Raw genomic sequence first — 20,725 nt, forward strand, 5'->3', positions numbered from 1 at the left:
CTGAAAAATCAGCCATCGAAAACCCTATGCAGCACAGTTCTACTCTGACACATAAGGGATTGCCATGAGTTACAATTGACTAGCAACTTGTTTGGAGTCCCTAGTGGTGCAAACAGTTAACACACTTAGCAGCTATCCAAAAGGTTGGAAGTCCTAGTTCACCCAGAAGTGCCTGGGAAGAAAGGCCTGATGATTTACTTCTGACAAATTGGTCATTGATAACCCTACGGAGCACAGTTCGACTTTGATACACATTAGGCCACTATGAGTCAGAGTCTACTGGATGGCCACTGGTTCTCACTGCAAGACCAATATGGCACCACCTGGTGATGGAAACAGTATCAGCAGTTTAGTGCTTAATAGACGTCTTAATCCAAGAGGAAAGTTATTGGTTCCTGCTTTAAGTTCACAACCTTCAAAGATGCAGCAAGAGTTGGAAAAATGTATATACATGCGTGTGTGTATGCACACACACGCACACATGTGTATATAAAGAGTGCAGGGGTGAAAGAAATAAATGCAGCTCCTGAACTTGAATCTAGATCTTGTAGATTTTCAAATAGATATAGTTTAAAAAAGCCAGTTGCCATCCAGTAGACTCTGACTCATGGTGACCTAATGTGTATCAAAGTCGAACTGTTTTCCATAGGGTTATCAATGATCAATTTTTCAAAAGTAAATCACCAGGCCCTTCTTCCCCAGGTACCTCTGGGTGAACTCAAACTTTCAAATCTTTCTCAAGGTGTACAGATTCCAAAAAAATTACATGATCTCAAAAATAATAGAAACTTATTGAACAGGCCATTTATATTTGTTTCAAATACTAACTTTATTGTTGTGTACGTGTTAGGTATACTGGTAGATGACTTGACAAATGTATACACCCGAATAACCACCAGCCCCAGTTATGATACTGTTGTTGTTGTTAGGTGCTGTGTGTCGGTTCCACCTCATAGCAACCCTATGTATAAGAAAACAAAACACCATCCAGTCCTGCACCATCCTCACCATTGTTGCTATGCTTGAGCCCATTGTTGCAGCCACTGAGCCAATCCATCTCCTTGAGGAGCTTTCTCTTTTTTGCTGACCCTCTACCAAGCATGATGTCCTTCTCCACAGACTAGTCCCTCCTGATAACATGACCAAAATATGTGAGAAAAAGTCTCGCCATCCTTGCTTCTAAGGAGCACTCTGGCTGTACTTCTTCCAAGACAGATTTGTTTGTTCTTCTGGCAGGCCATGGTATATTTGATATTCTTCAACAACACCATAATTCAAAGGCATCAATTCTTCTTCAGCCTTCCTTATTCATTGTCCAGCTTTCACATGCATGATATAGAACATTTAAATTTCCCCAGGAAGCTCTTTTGTGTTCTTTTGCAGTCAACATTCCTATACATAACATTTTCATGATTTCCCATTACATATATGAAATAAGGAATTCTTCATTAAAGAAAAATATTTTTGAATCATAGATTCTATAATGAAAATGTATATAATTACTTTATTTACAACTAACTTGGCATTTGTAACAAACTTTAATTGATTCTGAAAATGAAAACCAGCATTGACTTTCATATACTTCAGCCGCCCAGATCACCAGCTGTTAAGAGTTGTACCAAAAGAACCAAAATGAAATTAACCCATGAATGGATGGCTTAGAAGTTAACTGAAGTTTGATCTGTATTTGTCATTTATTATCACTGTATATTGGCCTAAAGATTTCAAAATAATTTCAGTATACTGTTGCTATAACTATTACCAATGTTTGGCTGTATTATAACTGTTGTAATAAAGTGCCATAAAATTTACAATATATTTTAAATTGTATTTAAACTTACATTAAAGGTCAATTACAACTAAATAAAATAAAAAAGGGTGGGGGGCAGAACATTTCTGTGACAGGAAAATAAGTCAAGTTTCCCAGTTCCATCATGTTTAGGTCATTTATGGCTTCATACTATGGTGCAAGTATCTCTAGGAAACTCTATCATAATCTCAACTTTGGACATAAGGCCCCATCTCTTGACATGATCTCATTTAATATGGATAACTAGGATTAATTCATTTTGTAAACCAAGTGTCAAGTAGTAAGAAACAGGCTCTGAAATATCTGTGTTTTCTGTAATCTTTTCCTGACTGTTCCCTGGTATGTTCAAAGGAGAGGAAATAGTCTTCAGAGAGTATGTATTTGCATCCCACAGAAATTTATTCTTGGGAAACAAATTTTGAAAATCACTCTCTTCCCATGTGTCTTTTTTCCCTTAGAAAAACATCTTTTGGTGTTGAGGATGTGGAAGTGAAAAAAAACAATCGTGATGGAATTTCTCTCTTAAAGAGATCAGTTATTTAAAAGGTACCCTTTGCTCCTACTGGTCCTCTCACACTGTCTGTATCACGCTTGAAAAGACCTATGTAATAAATACCTAGATTTCTGGCTTCTCTGAACAGAACTTATACAGAATTTGGGATGCACTGCTCAATTAAAAACATTAAAAAAATTCTTTCTTGAGGGGGGGTGAGGATCTATTTTCAGTTGTTGTATTCCTATCTTAAAAAGCCTCAGAAATTTTCTGAGAACAAGAGGGTAACAAATCTGATTAAAAAAAAAAATTTATCAATGAATGACACAAGCATTTACTATGAACTCTCTGTACAAAGACTTAATAAAAAACTACTAAGAGGGGAAAAGTTACTAAGGAGTATCAGAATCACACAATACCTGTCTTTAAGTATCTTACAAAATTTATTTGGTGGTCTTTTGCTTATGACATTAACTTGCCTACCTTTAATAAAATGTCAAGTCTTAATGACACTTTCCTTGTGTTACCAGTGAAATCTTGCATCTCTGGGAATGGTTCATCTTACCAGAGTCATTAATACATTCTTCACATTCACAGATTCTAGGTAAAGTGTGATAGCAAATGTTTGTGCACTTTCCCATGCTGACTACATTCATAGGGTCTTTCTCCAGTGTGCATTCTCATGATGCTCGGTGAAACTTGCAATCTGGCTAAAGACTTTCCCACATTCATTACACCCGTAAGACTTCTCTCTACTGTGGGTTATCTGATATGTGGTAAGGTGTGAACTCTGGCTGAAGGCCTTCCCACACTGGCTACATTCATAGGGCCTCTCTCCAGTGTGAGTTTTTTGATGTTTGGTGAGGTATGAACTCTGACTAAAGGCCTTCCCACATTCATTTCACTCATAAGGCTTCTCTCCAGTGTGGATTACTTGATGTATAGTCAGGTGTGAACTCTGACTGAAGGCTTGCCCACATTCACTAGACTGGTAGGGTTTCTCTCTAGTGTGAGTTCTATAATGACTTCTGAGAACAGAATGGTCTCCATATGGCTTCCCACATTCAACACAATTATAGAGCTTTTCTCCATGATGAGTTCTCTGATGACGAGTAATGGATGATCTTTGACCAAAGGGGTTTTCCACATTCATTATATTTATAGGGTTTCTCTCTGGTATGTATTCGCCGATGCTGAATAAAAGCTAACAGGTCTCCTAAGCCTTATTCACATTCTTTACATGCATAGGGTTTCTCTCCAGTGTGTATTCTTTGATGTTTAATAAAGAAGTGATAAGCTCTGGCTGAAGGACTTTCCACACTCATTAAATTCATAGGGCTTTTCTCCAGTATGGGTTCTTTGATGTTTAATAAGACATGAACTCTGGCTGAAAGTTTTCATACAGTCATTGCATTTAAAGTGCTTCTCTCCACTATGGATTTTCTGACTCTGAGTACAGGTTAGAGTCTCTCTGAAGACTTCCCATCCATTACATTCAGAAGATTTCACTCTGGAATGAGATGATAAATGATGAATCTTTGGATGGTGATTAAGAAAGGAACAGCAACTCAAAGTTTCCCCACATTCCTTACATTTGTATGCTTTTTCTATATTGCATATTTTATGTTTGTTTAGTTCTGTATTCTGCTTGGAAATATTTTTGGTAGTATCACATTTAAGCAGTTTCTCTCCTATAGGAATTTTCTGTTGTGTATCAAGAAATGTTTCTGCAAATATTCTATTTGCCTGGCCCTTCTCTTTACTGGGTATTTTCTTGTTAGCAACCAGTATTTGGCCCCATACTCTTTGCTGCTCTAGCTCTTGGCTTTCCAACCTCCCCTCACATTCCTCATCTTCTCCCAAGTTTAAATCCCAAGGACCATGTTTGGAGAATCTTTCTATTATTGCACCCAAGGTTGAGTCTTCTTCAGGAACATCCTAATTTTCAACCGACTCCTTGGTCTCCAGATTATTTTTCCAGGCTGAAAGAAATTTTTAAAATCTCTTTCGTGTTGGGTGATAGGAAATTAGTGAAGATAAAGTGAAATCATGAAACTACGTATGTTCACAAAGCTCTTTAACTCTGAAATATGAGGTAGGAAAAAAGGTGGACAGGGGACAAGAGTTGTGGGAAAGGGGGCCACATCAATCTGTATGTAGAATTCAAAATGTGAGAGAAAAAGGAAGATGATTCAGTTGGAAGCATCATGGGAAGTTAGCTAGACAGACTAGGTAAAAACAAAATAGTCATGAGATTTGTAGAAAAACAATTTTTTTTTCTTTTGGGGAGGCGGACAGTACCGGAAAGCTAGAGGCAGAGCAATTGTTCAGAGATGCTTGGCCATTGACTGTTTTTTACCCTCAAGTGAAAATATGACCCCTGCTGGTGTGTTCAATACCAGAACCAGGAAAGTCCAATGTGAGTAAATATTTCCTTAAATGAAAGCACCAAGCATCCTGGATAGTGAAGAATGCCCCAAATTTAAAACTGCATGGTACATCAAAAAGCCACACTTCTGTGACCTGAAGACCCCACCCTGTGCAAAACAGTGTCACCAAAGTCCCTGGCCTCTATAGGATGTCTGAATGGTGAGATGTGCTGCATCTGCTCCTGCTTTGTGGGTTCACCACATTTCCCCCAATTTTTGAGATATTTAGCTAATTATTTTAGAAACTTTGAGGGTTTGTCTTTTTTAGGAGAGAGATATCTCTTCCCACCAATCCCCTAGCCTACTTGAAATGCAGATGTACAATAATTATGGGAAATAATCTGATCTTAAAATCCAAGCCTTTGTGCATAAATTATGTGAGTCTCCTGGCCAATCTCAAGGCTGGCTGTCTTCTCACTGCAACCATCCACATGCTCCCAATCTGTTCTCCACAGTTTCAGCACAGAAGGCAAAGTGTGTGGTTAAAAAACAAGTCATGTCACTCTTCTGCTCAAAACTCCTACCTCAGAGTTTTTTTTTCAGAGTAGAAGCCAAGATCCTTACAATGGCATACAAGGCCCTAACGATCTTGCCCACCATTACCCTATGACATTGATTTCTACTTCTTTTTCATTTGCTCACTATACACCAGGCATACTGGTCTCCTAGGTTCTCCTTAAACACACCAGGCACATTGTTCTGTCTGATTTGTTCTTTTCCCCAATATCCCTATACCTCATTTCCTTTATGTCTTTGCTTAAATATCACCTTCTCAATGAAGCCTTCCCTAACCACTGTATTTAAAATTCCTATGCTTCTCCACCCTGGCCTTCCCCATCCGTTTGCTGCTTTTTTTCCCATAAGACTTATCACAATCTAACATACTACATAGTTGACTTCTTTGTTAAATGACTCCCACCACTATAAAAACTCTGTTCAACAGGGTGGAGATTTTTGTCTGTTTTGTTCACCACTGCATCCACAGCACTTAGAAGAGTGCCTGACATACATTAGGCACTCAAAAAAATATTTTTAAGCAGACAAATCAATGAATACTACCACATGTCTTGGAAGTTAGGGATTAATCTAACACACTTTAAAAGAATCTACAGGACATGGCAGGAACCTTAATAAAGGAATAAGATAGTAAAGGATCATGATTCAATAGTGTTCAACCTGAATGATAATAAAATAAGGAAATGGTGGGGAAGTGGGTTGGGTGTAGATAAAATGAGACCGGCCATACGCTGAATACTGTTGAAGCCAGATAATGGGCACGTGGGGTTCTATTATACTATCCTGTTAAATTTTGTGAATGTTTGAAATTTTCCATATTAATTTTTTAAATAAAAATTAAAAGGAAATTCAAAGAAATGGGATGTTGGAAAGAGGAGAGATTTTAAAAAATTAGCTAGACTTTAGCCAAGTGGAGCTTATGGAAAAGGTCAGTCATTGTTACGGACTGAATTGTGTCCTCTCCAAAATGTGTGTTGTAAATCCTAGCCCCCAGACCTGTGGTTAAAATCCCACTTGGAAATGGGTTTTCCTTGTTATGTTAATGAGACAGTATTAGTGTAGGGTGTGTCTTAAGTCAATTTCTTTTGAAATATAAAAGAGGTTAAACAAGAAAGTCAACAAGCAGAGAGGGGAAGCCACATGAGGATCACCCAGGAGCCCAAGCTCAAAGAGACAAGGACCTTCCTCCAGAGTGGACAGAGAGAGAGAAACCCTTCCCTTAGCGCCAACACTTAGAATTCACACTTCTAGTCTCCTAAACAACGAGAAAATAAATTTCTGGTTTGTTAAAGCCATCCATTTGTGGTATTTCTGTTATAGAAGCACTACATAACTAAGACAGTCACACACATGGGACTATGATAAAAGAAGATGGGCAGGTGAGAGGTTAGAGCCAGAGAGGCGAAGCCAAGTTATCAGCATGCAGGGTTTCCCACGGGGCACTATGGACATGTTGGGTGGGCAATTCCTCATTGTGTGGGATGTTCCATGCATTGCAGAATGCTTAACAACCCTAGGCACTTCCCACTAAATTCTAGTAGTGCCTCCACCCCAAAAACGTCCCCACAAATTTCCAAAGACCTCTAAGTGTCCCTAAGAGTAGAGTACCACTCTTAGTTGAAAACTGCTGGCACAGAGAAGCAAAGGTGTGAGAAAAGAATAATTCAGATACACTATTAGAAAGAAGAATGATGAAAAAAGCTCAGGGGAAATGGAGATAGGTAAGCAGAGTTGGTCCACTGTGTCAAAAACAGAGAGGAAAAAAAGGTCATAAATGTGAGTAGAATGAATGTGAACAGGTTGTGGGTGTACACGGTAAAGAAATTCTCACACAGGTCAATAGGGAAATGATTTTATTGCAGTGTGACTTTGGTGGGATGTTGGAGGCAATCCGAATGTCCATCATGGGGAAATGTGATGGGTTCACAGCAAGTAGAAGCAACAAATATATTCAGAGCAACCTCCAGAGGCACAGTATTAAGTAAAGAAATTAAAAAATAGAATGAGCTTTATAAGATATTTAGGTAAATAAAAAGTACACATAAACAAAATAACCATACACATTTTATAACAATACATACAAAAAATATGTATCACTACACAGCAAAAAAAAGAACCAAATGCTGATACACACAACACCATGAATGAACCTTAAAAACAAAATGCTGTCTGTGGAGGAAGATCAAAATAGGAATGAGGAATGGGGATAAAAGGTAGTAAGTAAATGAATAAAATCACAAGAGGTAGAAATAAAAAAGTGAGCAGACACCTTTCTGAAGCTAAGTTTTAGTATAATGAATGAAAGTCAAATTACAAAGGAGGAGGAAAATGATTGATAAGGAAGGGAGGTAACCAATGTACATATCACATAAACCTGGAGATTGTCAAGGGAAGAAAAGAAAAAAAGTTGAAGAGTAGCTATTAGTGGCAAATATGTATTTGAAGGCACATGGATAGAAGCATACAAAAAAGAAACACTGAGGGTGCCCAGGAAGGCGCTAGACAGGTCCCAAGAAAACACGTAAGAGGTGGGATCCTGAACTAAGCGGGGTGGGGGTGGGGGGTGGTAATTAGCTTTAAGGAAGAACATGACTCCCTCAGAGACCAGAAACACTTGTGTGATAACACGTGGAAAGAGGGATTTGCTAGGCCATGAGTGGCCCCAACGTATCTCAGAGATGCTGCCCCTCACCAAAGGACTGGTTGCTTCTTCCATCGACCTCCACGGGCCTCACTCACCTGAACAGGTATCTGTAGGAAATTCTTTCTTCAGTAGCCATGATTCTTTCTCTTATTGCAGGAAAGCAATCACGTCAGGCTTGGAAACCGGCATTCCTACTCATAATAAAAAAGGCATGTGAACTGGCAGTTAGCGGTGTACATAATAAGATATGAAACCATTGATTATTTCATGAACAAATACAGGGAGGTTTGGAAGGAAGCTCATAGGATTTCTTTTGAAGGTAGCAGAGAGAGTAAGGGAAGGGAGGGAGCCAGCATTATGTTCATAGGAAGGGACGGGGACTATGTTGGAGAGGTCATTTGGACCCAGGAAGATTCATTTATCACTTGTCCTGCTACTGGAAAAGGGCTCTCTCACCCCATCTACTTGGGCTGCTTGGGGGAGAATCCCTGGGGCAGCTAAGGACATGGGTGGTACCTGCCCTGCTGCCTATTTTCAACTCTACTAACTGTACACTTTTCACCTGGGAATGAGGAACAGAAATACCCTATTACTCAACCTAAAAAAAAGATGGCATCTATGATGCATGAATTCCAAATCACAGCTTAAATAGGCCATTTCTATATACCACAGCTATTAACCACCCAAGATACTCTACTAGACCAATGTTGAGTCTCAAGAGGAAACTGGGCTTACCCAAAGAGACCACATTTCTGTAGTTCTCCAGCATCACATCTCTATATACGTCCCTCTGAGCAGGCTCCAGGTGCCCCCACTCTTCCTAAGTAAAGTACGTAGCTACATCTTGAAAAGTCACTAGTTCCTAAAAAACAAATACCTGCTCACCAGAAGTTTTAGAGAAATGAACAAGATGAATGCAAGTGGTTCTGCTGTTGTTACTGTTACCTTCTGAAAAGTCACAGCCTTGAAAACCCTATGGAGCAAGCGGTTAACAACAACATTTGAGGGTAAAAAGCATCATATCAACATGCACAGAAATGATGCAGAAAAATTATATGCACAAAGTTAAAAAACAAATGGTACAAAATATAAACAATTGCTGAATCTGGATAAAAGTGTATGGGAGTTATTTGTACTGTTATCACAACTTTTCAGTAGATTTGAACATCCAAATAAAGTTAAAAAAAAAAAAAAGACGTGGAAAGAGACAAACTCCCACCCACCCACCTTTGCACATTGTCAAGGGAGGAAATGGTACTTGGAGTTACCAAGAAGAAAAAGCTAAGAGAATCATAAAGAAACCATTCTAGAACATTCAATCTTTAGTTGCTGAATTAATCAATCCCAAAACTACTTACCTCTGATTTTTTGTGTGTGATTAAAGATGTCCTGTTTAAGACACCATTCATTAGTATTCTGTTACCAGCATGTGAAAGCATACAAACTGGTACTTTTGCTTATTTCTACATATAGCTTCACCTGTTTTCCTTCAACCCCAGTGAATAAAGTACCCCTTCAATCTCAAGTCTTAGTCATCTAGTGCTGCTATAACAGAAATACCACGAGTGGACGGCATTAACAAAGAGAAGTTTATTCTCTCACAGTCCAGTAGGCTAGAAGTCTGAATTCAGGGCGCCGGCTCCAGAGGAAGGCTTTCTCTCCCTGGCGGCTCTGGAGGAAGGTCCTTGTCATCAGTCTTCCCTTGGTCTGGGAGCACCTCAGCACAGGAACCTCAGGTCCAAAGAACCTGCTTTCCTCCCAGCACTGTTTTCTTGGTGGTATGAGGTTCCCCTGTCTCTCTGCTTGCTTCTCTCTTTTATATCTCAAAAGAGATTGGCTTAAGACACTACTAATCTTGTAGACTTCATCAACATAATTGCCGCTAATCCATTTTATTACATCATAGTGATAGGATCTACAACATATAAGAAAATCACACAAAATGGTGGACAATCACACAATACTGAGAAACATGGGCCAGCTAAGTTGACAGATATTTTGGGGAGACACAATTCAATCCATGACACATCGCCTTCTGTATCTTTGACCCCATCCCTTCTTGATTCCTTTGGAATCTCACTCCAGCAGTCCCACTCTTTTCTTTATATCCTCAATACTTTGATTCAAATAGCTCTTTCCCCTTGTCCTTTGAAAATATTCAGGTCATTTCCCAGCCTAAACCTTCCTAACCTTCACCTATATCCCCCTTCCAGTTACCGTTCATTCAATCTTTTTCTTCCTCCTCTTACTTACTTTTTGACTTCCTCACTTCCAACTTCAGTCTGGTTTCTGATCTCGTTGCCCTGCTGCAAAGACTAACGTCACTAATGGCCATTTGATTGCCAAATATCACAGGCATTTTTCAGTCCTTATCTTACAAAATCTCTGCTAGGTTGCAGTTCTTTCTTCTAACTCTCTAGTCCCTTGTCTTCCTCAACACCTCCCACTTCCACTACTTTTTGTACCTGAAGGACTGCTCTTCCTATGCCGCTGTGTGTTCCTTTTCCTCTACTTGCCCCCAAAATCCTGGAAATACGAACTTTAGGACCTTAGGGAGAGAGAACTATCACCACTTGTGTATTCTATATAGCAATATTTTTCAAAGTGTATCATCCTTTTGGCCAACGAAAAGCTAAGGGCATTGATGGGTGCTTCTAGGAAAGCTTTTGCTCCCTAATGAAGAGGAAAGAAGCACTTTAAGCGACCACACAGTATAGACTGGAGCCAATGGAGCATAATGGCCCAGATGAATAATGTATAAATGTATCCTAGATACAAATGAGAGCCAGTGGAGTTTTTTTCTTTAAAGAGAAAAAGTCTACAGGGTATATAATGTTTGTGACTGAAACTGTAAATGAATGGGTATATAAAGTGAAGGAAAGAAATGAAAATAATGTGCTGGCACCCTTGAGAAATGGAGGAACGAGGGACATATTTAGAATGGGCGGTAAAGTTAGCTTTGACGATGTACTTGAGATAAGAGCATGCAGTGAGCTGGTTTACAGATAGCTGGATATTCAGAACTAGAGTTCAAGGTGTCAGTTCTTTACTTAGGGAAAGATTGCTAATAGCTGAAACAAGTTGAATATAGGGAGAATTGCCAAGCCCAAGGCCTGAGCCTTGAGAAGCACTCCCATAAAAAGCACAAAAAGGAAAAGATATTATGGAGGAATCAGATAGACAGAAGAGCCAAATTAAAGGGAAGAGGAGTCCCTGGAAGACGAATGGGTCTCAAGATATGAAGGATGTCATCAAATTCAGCAGAGAAATAGAAAAGAATAAGGACAAAGAAGTGGGTGTAGATAGATAGAAATTGTGACCTCAGAGAATGAGCCTTAGAAGTAGCCTGGGAAAGTGAAACGTTTCCAGTTCTACAAAGAATAAATCTTTTGGTCTGCCAAAAAAAAAAAAAAAAATTCCTAGTAGGCTGAAGTATGTTGAAGAGATAAGAGTATATTTAGGTGCTTTTAGGTGCTTTTGATATACAGTTCCAAGCTTATTTATGTAGTAGGAGATGAGACCATTTATTTATTATATATTCGCAATGAGTATAGAGTGTTGTGATGGTTAAGCTTGTTATGTCAATTTGGCTGAACCATGATTCTCAGTGGTTTGGTAGTTAGGGTAGTTATGTGATGATATAATCACCTCTGTGATGAGATCTGATATAATGTAACCTCCTCCATGATGAGATTTGTTTTCAGCAGCCAATCAGTTGAAAGGGAGCTTTCTTGGGTGTATGGCCTATCCAATATACACGGACTTTCTGGCAAAGTTCACCGGCTTTTGCTCTGCTCTGGATCCTGCATTAGGCTCATCATCATGTGAAATTCTGTTCATGGGACTTGAGTGCCGTCTGATCTGCCGATCTTGGGTTCATCAGCCCCTGCAGCTACATGAGTCAGAAGAAGCCTCCAGCCTGACACCTGACGCACGGACTTGGGACTTCCTAGCCTCTAAAACTCCATAAGCCATTTCTTTGATATAAATCTCTATATATGTAAATATGTGTGTGTGTGTGCATACACACTTCAGTGGTTTTGCTTCTCTAAAGAAGGTAGCCTAACACAAGTGTGGAGGAGACTGAGGAAAAATCTGAATAATATTCACCAGAGAAGAGAATAATCTCGGGAATCCATTTAACAAAAATAATAATGTTATCTAACAGAGTGAGATATATATTGAAGTTGGCGAGAGAGACATTTTATTTATTTTTTTATTAAGGCAGTGTATCAGCTAAGAATGCTCTCAACTGCACGTAAAGTAACACTTAAACTAACAGTAGTTTAAACCGTAGTCTAGGGCAGGAGCTGGCATACTATAGCCTGCAGGCCAAATATAGCCCATCACCTGTTTTTGTAAATACAGTTTCACTGGAACAGTCAAACTCATTTGTTTATATACTATCTATTGCTACTATAGTGCTACGATGGCAGAGATGAGTAGTTAGGACAGAATCTAATTGTACTATTCAGCTTGCTGGAGATACACTTATTTATTAATTAGGATTCAGTTCGGTTATAACTAACTCAAAATAACCATGACTTAACCATGGACCACACAAAAGTCTACACAGATGGTGAGGGCTGCTAGGACGTTTCCAAAGTGTCAGAGACCCAGGCGCTTCTATCTTATTAGCCCACAATGTATGGACTTGACTTCATAATTCAAGATAGCTGCCGTATGGCAGAAGGGATAAAAGAAGGGTGCATATCAGCCATTTTTTCAGAAAGTTTTCCAGAAATTGCAATCTGACACTTCTGTATATATCCCACTGACAAGAAGTGAACTCACATGGAACACTTGGCTACACAAACCAAAAACCCAAACCCACTACTATCAAGTTAATTCCAACTCATAGCCACCCTATAAGACAGAGTAGAACTGCCCCATAGGGTTTACAAGGCTGTAAATCTTTACAGAAGCAGGCTCCCACATCTTTCTCCCACAGAGTGGCTGGTGGGTTCAAACCGCCAACCTTTCAGTTAGTAGCTAAGTGCTTTAAGGACTGTGCCACCAAGAGACAGGAAAATGTCTTTATTCTTGCTGGCCATGTGGATCTCTTACTGAGGAAGAAAAGGAATATGGGTATTGGGTGACAAACAGTCTCCACCATATTGTTTCTCATACTTTCCAAATTTGCCAAATTCTATGCATCTTTCAGGGGCCGACTGCGGGAAAGATCATTAATTGCTCATAGGCAAGTTCAAGTTGAAACTGAAGAAAATTAGAACAAGTTCACGAGAGCCAAAGTACGACCTTGAGTATATCTCACCTGAATTTAGAGACTGTCTCAAGAATAGATCTGATGCTGTGAATACCAATGACTGAAGACCAGACGAGCTATGGAATGACAACAAAGACATCACACATGAAGAAGGCAAGAGGTCATTAAAAAGACAGGAAATAGAGGTCAGAAGAGATTCTCAAACTCGCTCTTGAACATCGAATAGATAAAGCAAAACGATGAAGTAAAAGAGCTGAACAGAAGATTTCAAAGGTGGCTTGAGAAAACAAATTAAAGTATTATAATGACATGTGCAAAACATCTGGAGATAGAAAATCAAAAGGGAAGAACATGCTCGGCATTTCTCAAGCTGAAAGTACTGAAGAAAAAATTCAAGTCTCAAATTGAAACAGTTGAAGGATTCTATGGGGAAAATACTAAACAATGCAGGAAGCATCAAAAGAAGATAGAAGGAATAGAGAATCACTGTACCAAAAAGAATTGCTTGATGTTCAACCATTTCAGGAAGTAGCATGTGATCAGGAACCAAAAGTACTGAAAGAAGAAGGCCAAGCTGGATGGAAGGCATTGGAGAAAAACAAGGCTCCAGCAATTGATGGAATATCAATTGCAATGTTTCAACAAACGAATGCAGTGCGGAGAGTGCTCACCCGTCTATGCCAAGAAAATCAGAAGAAAACTACCTGGTCAACTGGCTGGAAGAGATCCACATTTATGCCTATTCCCAAGAAAGGTGATCCAACCGAATATGGAAATTATCGAACATATCATTAATATCACACCCAAGTAAAATTTTGCTGAAGATCATTCAAAAGCGGACGCTGCGGTATATCAACAGGGAACTGCCAGAAATTTAAGCCAGGTTCAGAAGATGACATGGAAGCAGGGATATCACTGCTGATGTCAGATGGATCCTGGCTGAAAGCCGAGAATACCAGAAAGATGTTTACCTGTGTTTTTTTGACTATGCAAAGACATTCAACTGTGTGGATCATAACGAATTATGGATAGCACTGCAAAGAACAGGAATCCCAGAACACTTAGTCATGCTCATGAGGAACCTGTACATAGATCAAGAGACAGTCATTCAAACAGAACAAGGGGATACTGGGTGGTTTAAAGTCAAGAAAAGTGTGCGTCAGGGCTGTATCCTTTAACCATACCTATTCAATCTGTACGCTGAGCAAATAATCCGAGAAGCTGGACTATATGAAGAAGAACGGGGCATCAAGACTCATTAACAACATGCATTATGCAGATAACACAGCCTTGCTTGCTGAAAGCAAAGAGGACTTGAAGCACTCACTGATGAAAATCAAAGACCATAGCCTTCAGTTGAATTACACCTCAACGTAAAGAAAACAAAAATCCTCACAACTGGACCAATAAGCAACATCACGATAAACTGAGATATGGCTGAAGTTGTCAAAAATTTCATTTTACTTAGATCTATAATCAACGCCAATGGATGCAGCAGTCAAGAAATCAATAGACGTGTAACAGGGAACCCAAGGTCAAGAAGGTGGGAGTGTTGACATGTCATGGGGTTAGTACCAATGTCACAAAACAATACATGTACTAATTGTTTAATGAGAAGCTAGTTTGTTCTTTAAACCTCCACCTAAAGTTAGAAATGAAAAGAGGAAAAAAAAAAAAACCCAAAAAGACACATTGCACGGGCAAATCTGCAGCAAAAGACCTCTTCTTTAAAGTGCTGAAAAGCAAAGATGTCACCTTGAAGACTAAGGTGCACCTGACCCAAGCCATCGTGTTTTCAATTGCCTCATATGCATGTGAAACCTGGATGATGAATAAGGAAAACCAAAGAAGAACTGACACCTTTGAATTGCGATGTTGGGGAAATATATTGCATATTCCATGGACTGCCAAAAGAACGAACACATCTGTCTTGGAAAAAGTACAATCAGAATGCTCCTTAGAAGAAGCAAGGATGGCAAGACTAGGTCTCACATACTTTGGACATATTATCAGGATGGATCAGTCCCTAGAGAATGAAATCATGCTTGGTAAAGTAGAGGGTCAGTGTAAGGCAGGAAGACCTTCAACAAGAAGGACCGACACAGTGGCTTCAACAATGCACTCAAGCATAACAATTGTGAGGATGACATAAAACCGGGCAGTGTTTCATTCTGTTGTATGTAGGGTCACTATGAGTCAGAACCCACCTGATGGCACTTAACAACAACAACACGCATCTTTCATGTCTCAACATGAATCCATCTGTCCCTTGAAGGTTTCCCTAATCTACTAATACCCATACTGATACCTTCTATCTCAGAGTTTTCAAAGCACTCCCTCTCTGAACCACTTCTTTCAAAAGTACTAATGATTTTGTAACCTAACACTGTTACAATGGTGTTACTCACTTATCTGGCTTGTCCATTCAGATGCCAAGCTCTCAGATGGAAATCCTATTTCATACTTCTCTAATAACTTCAAGAAAACATATAGTGAACACTTAATAAACAGTGCTTGAATTAATTACTAAGTGCCCCATAAATATATGATTGTCAGAATTCTAAGATGGCTTCAAGATTCCTGACCTCTTGTATATACACCCTGTTTAATCTCCTCCCTTTGAGTGTGGGCAGGTCCTGTGACTATGAAGGGATAGTCATTCTCTTGGTTAAAATAAACAAACCCGTTGCCATAGAGTAGATTCCAACTTATAGTGACCCTATAGGACAGAGTAGAATTGCCCCACAGGGTTTCCAAGGAGCGCCTAGTGGATTTGAACTGCTGAACTTTTGGATAGCAGCTGAACTCTTAACCACTATGCCACCGGGGTTTCTATTCTCCTGGTTAGGTTATGTTATAGAAGACTCTATGGTAGCAGAATCTCCTGCTGACTTTGAATAAATGAGTTGCCATGCTGTGAATGGGCCATGTGGTTAGAACCTAAAGATAGCCTCTAGGAGCTGAGAATAATATTCAGCCAACAGCCAGCAAGAAAACAGGACTTCAGTCCTAGAATCAACAAAGAACTAAATTCTGCCAACAAACAGAATGAGTTTAGAAGAGGATCTCAAGCGTCAATGACATCACGTTCCCCAGTTATACCTTAATTTCAGTCTAGTGAGACTCTAAGCAGAGAACCCCGATGAGTCCTGCTCTACTTATGACCTACAGGAATGTGAGATAATAAATAGACGTATTTTTAAGCTGCTAAGTTTGTGTATTATGTTATGCAGCATAGTGGATTAATTACTTTTTTGTGTGGCCTTTCTAGCCATGGTCTTATAATTCCCACCCAGGTAACTGGGCAGGACTGTATGATAGGGTAATTGTGGCCTACCAAGGGGACTGGTCAGTTTTGCCTTAAAAGAGAGCCAATTCCAGAGCAGAGATGGGGATCCTACCACCACCAAGGAGGAACAGCCAGGAGTGAAGAGTGTGTCCTTTGGACCAGGGATCCCTGTGCTGAGAAGCTCCTGGCGGCAGGAGATGGGGGGCGGGGGGGTTGGGGAGAGATAGAGAGCAAGCTGTAACCCTGAAGCCAGTGAGAAACGGTGTTAGGAGAGACCTGGCAGCAGAAAGCTGGCAGCAGGAGAGGGCGCAGTGAGCTTCCTAGCCCACAAAGAGAGAAAATGAGTGCCTTTGGAGAGAGACCTAGGGCCAAGGAGAGGCATGCCCACGAGCACAGCTGGGAAGAGGCCGTCCTGATTAAAGAACTGTATCATGAGTGTTCCTTAGCCTGAAATGACTGTTACTTCCCTAATAAACCCCATAATCGTGAGTATGATTTGTGAGTTCTATGTGGCCATTGCAATGAATTATCAAACCCAGCAGAAGAGCAGAGGGTGCTGTGCGAGGGACGGCTGGTATCAGAATTAGTAAAGATGGCAGAGAGAGGAGGCTTGTCTGGCCTCTGCCTCATGTGCATCAGACTTGCACTGTTGATCTTGGTTCTCCTTTCCCCTTGTGGGGTTGGAGGAGGTCAGACATTACCCCTACTCTCTGTTTACACGCAACAGAAAGACACTACAAAATGTTTGATGAATAGATGATTTAACAAATGAGTATGGAAATTAGGGAACAATACTAGTCTGAGGGTGCTTTTTCTACAGAATCGCATTTACCACAATAAGCCAAATAATTTAAGATTTGATTTCAGAATTACATATCTGGGAAGATAAATTTCAAGGTGAGAGAATAAAACGTGCTAATGCTTTGAACACCAGAATGGCATTTCTGGTAGGATCAAACTCACACTCACCTGGCACAGTGGCCATCTTCTCTCCTTTGGGTCCCTTTTTGAGGAAGGGGAGATCCTAGGAAGACAGAAGTATAAGAAGAACAGAATCTGAAGAAAAATCTACTGTTCAGCCATCCCCTCAGAACAATGGATATGACCCCACCCCCAAATGCTCTCCAAAGAAAGCCATCAAAGGAAGCATAAGAATAGATATTAATTCCCAGTTCCCAAGAATCAAAGAAGGGCTGAAGGATGGTATTCTGATCTCTGTGATCAGAGTGGGTTGCAGGGAACAGATATCTAGATACTGCTGGGGGCAGGAATGAGAGGGGAGCACGAGGATGTAGGCTGCCTGGGCAGGGGAACACTAGGAGGTAGCGATGATGTACAAAAAGGAAGATGAGAGTATTAAGGAGAAACTTCATTTAAGGTAATTAAACAGTGTAAATTGTTCTCGCCTCTTTGGAAAGCAACTGGGTTACTCAAATCACACAAATTTTCAGCTTTTTGTTGTAGTAATAGTACTCTCAGCAATCAGTTACAAGGGAATCATTTTTTAAAAACAAAAACAGAAAAACAGCTTATGCTAAATGATGATTCCTACAGCACACCTGAGGGAAGAGCACACCACTACTGAAGTAATTATGACAACTGTACAACTGTCTGAGGCTGACTTCTCTAGAGAAGCCAAACCAGTAAAGTATACAAATATACATACATAGAGAGAGAGAGATTTGTATCACGAAGTGGCTCATATGGTTGGTAGAGGCTGTGACATCCCAAGTCCGTGGGTCAGGATACAGGCTTCTCCTGATTCACGCAGCCGCAGGGTCTGGTGAACCCAAAATCAGCAGGCCAGAGAGCAGGGCTGTTGCTCACAGGCTGTGAAGATTGATGAATCCCAAGATTGGCAGGCAAGACCACAGGTAAGCTGCTAGCTCAAGTCCCAAGAACTGCAGGTCAGACAACAGCAGCCGGCTGTAGAATCCAGAATAAGCAAAAGCCCCGGAGCCTTTCCAGAATGTCCGCCCACACTTGATGCAGACCACACGCCCAAGGAAAACTCCCCTTCAACTCACTGGTTACTCACAGCGGATCCCATCATGGGGATAATCACATATCAAATGTCAACAGTGAAGTGATCACAGCATTACACAACTGCCAAAACACTAAGAATTGTGGCCAAGCCAAGTTGACACACAATCTTAACCATCACAACCACCAACATATAAAATGCTTATGACAGAATGAAAAAACCAGACATCATTTTTAAAATGATGTCTATTTTAAAATTAAGTAAAAATTATGCATTAATCTATGCAAGGACTGGAAGGAAGTGTGAAAAATACAGTTCGATATGTTATAAAAGTGAGATTCTGGTTGATTTTTCCCCTTTCCATTATTGTTATATTTGTGTAATAACAGAAATAAAATTACCTTGGGTTGACCCTACACGTAGAGAAGAGCAAAAACCAAACCCAAAGCCATCGAGTCGATACCAACTCATAGCGACCCTACAGCAGAGTAGCACTGCTCCATAGAGTTTCCAAGGAGTGCCTGGTGGATTCAAACTGCCAACCTTCTGGTTAGAAGCTATAGGTCTTAACCACTACATCACCAGGGTTTTCAGAGAGGAGTAACGAAAACTTACCTTTCCTACTTTTCCTTTCAGACTGCCTCCTTCTGAACGTAGTGCCATTAGTGTGTTCTGTCTGTAAGTTGTAACTATCTCCTCATTTGGGTTAAGTCCTCCAGAACTATGGCATCTTCATTATTTTCGGAGTTTTGAGACAAATTGTAAACTCTTTGTTCATGAAGGTCTGGTACTGCTTTTGTGCCAGTAATTCCACCATCTCTTGGATATTCTGATCTTGTCAGTGCCAGTACTATGGAAAAAAACCTCTGGGTCAGGTTTTCCTATTTGTCTGTTGACTGATCCCTTGTGACTGGCTTTTCTTCCACATAGCTGTTAAGAAGATGTCTGAAAGGAGCTGGAGGCTAAAGCTTCTGTTCAAACTTCAGCTTCTCTTCAGAAATGCAACTTCTTTGGAAGTTGAAGCCATCCCTGGCATTTGGGTTGTTCTTTTAAACTCCGGAGCCTCAAGCTGGGGCCTCTATCAAGAGAACCTGTGGGCAGAAACACAATAAATGGGCCCAAGTTTCAACCTCATACTTATTAATTCAGGCAAACATTTACTGAAGAGTAATTGGTAAAGGACACCAAACCGAGAAAACCAAACCCACTGCTTTCAAGTCAATTTCAACCACCCTGTAGGGTTTCCCAGCATATACCTACGGAAGTAGACTGCCACATCTTTCTCCCAAAGAACTGCTAGTAGTTTTGAATCGCTGACCGTTCAGTTAGCAGTCAACCACTTTAACAGCTGCGCCACCAGGGCTCCTTAAAGGACACCAGGTTTCCAAAATTAAAAGACGTTATTTAGCTTAACTAGTAAAATATGTCTGCCTTGAGCATTATACTCTTTTAAGAACTATCTATATGGGATCGAACTGACAACAGCAACCCTACAGATAGGAATCTTAGAGGCAGTGAGCTTATGTTACCAGAGGAGGAACAACTCAAAAAAGGTGGATGAGAATGATTGCACAACTCGAATAATGTAATCAATGTCACTGAATTGTACATGTAGAAACTGTTGGAATTGTATGTTTTGCTGTGTATATTCTCAATAACAACAACAAAATTAAATTAAAAAATTAAAAGACATAAAATATTAGGGGGAAGATTGATGGGGATCTTTATAATGTATAAATCAGACTGATGACACTGGAACTCACTGATCATAACAGTGAAACATCAAGCCATCATATGCTTCCCAATGTGATGCAATAAGAACAAAGCAGTAGGTATATTCTTGCCAGAAAATTGAACCTGAATCTAATACAGTCTCTAGATACAAACACTGGTTTATAGAAATTACAGAGGATAGAACAACATAATAAATGACACCACCAAGATACAATTATTCAATTCCAGAATGTAGGAAATTCTACAAGTCAAATGACCTTGTTTCTTCAACAAATACATGACACGGGCAGAAAAAAAGAGACTATTATAGACTAAAAGACTTAAATGCTGTCAGTGAAAATAGTGGAGTAAGGAAATTCACAAGTTGTCCCTCAACAAAAGCCACTCTGGCAAAAACTGTCAGAATACACTTTTTTTTGGAACTGTGGAAACAAACCAAAAGCTTGCAGCAACCAGAGGAATGCTTAATCAAAGAAATAAAGACCCTGAATATTGGTAAGAAGAGCAAGCTTTGTGATATTTTTAACTTACCCTGGCCCCATTCCCTGCTCCCCAGTTTAGCAGTGGCCTTAAAGATAACAGGCCCTACTCCTAGTGCA

General features: G+C 40.0%; 1 long non-coding RNA gene across 1 annotated transcript; it reads right to left on the minus strand.

The window, feature by feature from the left end:
- Positions 1–537: 537 nt before the first annotated feature.
- LOC104847025 (uncharacterized) lies at positions 538–18,998 on the minus strand. The gene is made up of 5 exons (XR_010321416.1): positions 18,075–18,998; positions 17,378–17,432; positions 8,628–8,754; positions 7,988–8,083; positions 538–3,813 (listed from the first exon to the last, which is right to left on the minus strand). It is a non-coding gene; the product is annotated as an uncharacterized LOC104847025 (long non-coding RNA).
- Positions 18,999–20,725: the final 1,727 nt, after the last annotated feature.

The sequence above is a fragment of the Loxodonta africana genome, chromosome 1, assembly GCF_030014295.1.
Source record: "Loxodonta africana isolate mLoxAfr1 chromosome 1, mLoxAfr1.hap2, whole genome shotgun sequence".
Classification (NCBI taxonomy): Eukaryota; Metazoa; Chordata; class Mammalia; order Proboscidea; family Elephantidae; genus Loxodonta; species Loxodonta africana.